Below are 630 nucleotides of genomic sequence, written 5' to 3'. Positions count from 1 at the left end.
CTAGAACTCCAGATATGGGCCAAACACTGAATAGTATTTAGGCTACAAAATAAATTCAGACTTCTTTGTTGTTGCTGTAATTTGGACTTGAAAATAGCCTTTTTAAACCAGACCTCCACATAAAAGTTGTAGGCTTATGTCTTACCTTTCCATCCATATGAAGTAAACCTAAATCCGAGATCTACAGCTCTAGATATGACCCAATTACCAAACAATATTCTGGTTTGGACTGGACCAACATCTCTTTTCTAAATTTGACCATCTCTTTGTCATTTTAATTTCAGTACTTAAACTCATCAATTAATCCTTTCATTTATATAATAGGCCTGCATTTAAAATGAATATTTACCACAACTTAAAGGTATCTTATATTATTAGATATGTTATTATATAACATGTTTTAGTTAAGAAGTTATTGATACTTCAAGTGCAAAATGATAATATAAAACCTTGATAAAAATGCACTTTTAAGTGCTAATCATGCATGGCATGTCCTACTATATCTACGACATTCTTATTTTTCTTAATTCTTAGGATAAACATTGACACGACCAAAAAATTGATGTCTTCTCCTAAGTACAGAAGTGCCGAAGTAATAAATAACCCAGCAAAACCGGGGTCGAACCACAA

Source organism: Populus euphratica, unplaced genomic scaffold (genome assembly GCF_000495115.2).
Source record: "Populus euphratica unplaced genomic scaffold, PopEup_1.0 scaffold517.1, whole genome shotgun sequence".
NCBI classification, from domain to species: Eukaryota; Viridiplantae; Streptophyta; class Magnoliopsida; order Malpighiales; family Salicaceae; genus Populus; species Populus euphratica.
The sequence above is the reverse complement of the archived record's forward strand: the minus strand, read 5'-3'. Positions refer to the sequence as shown.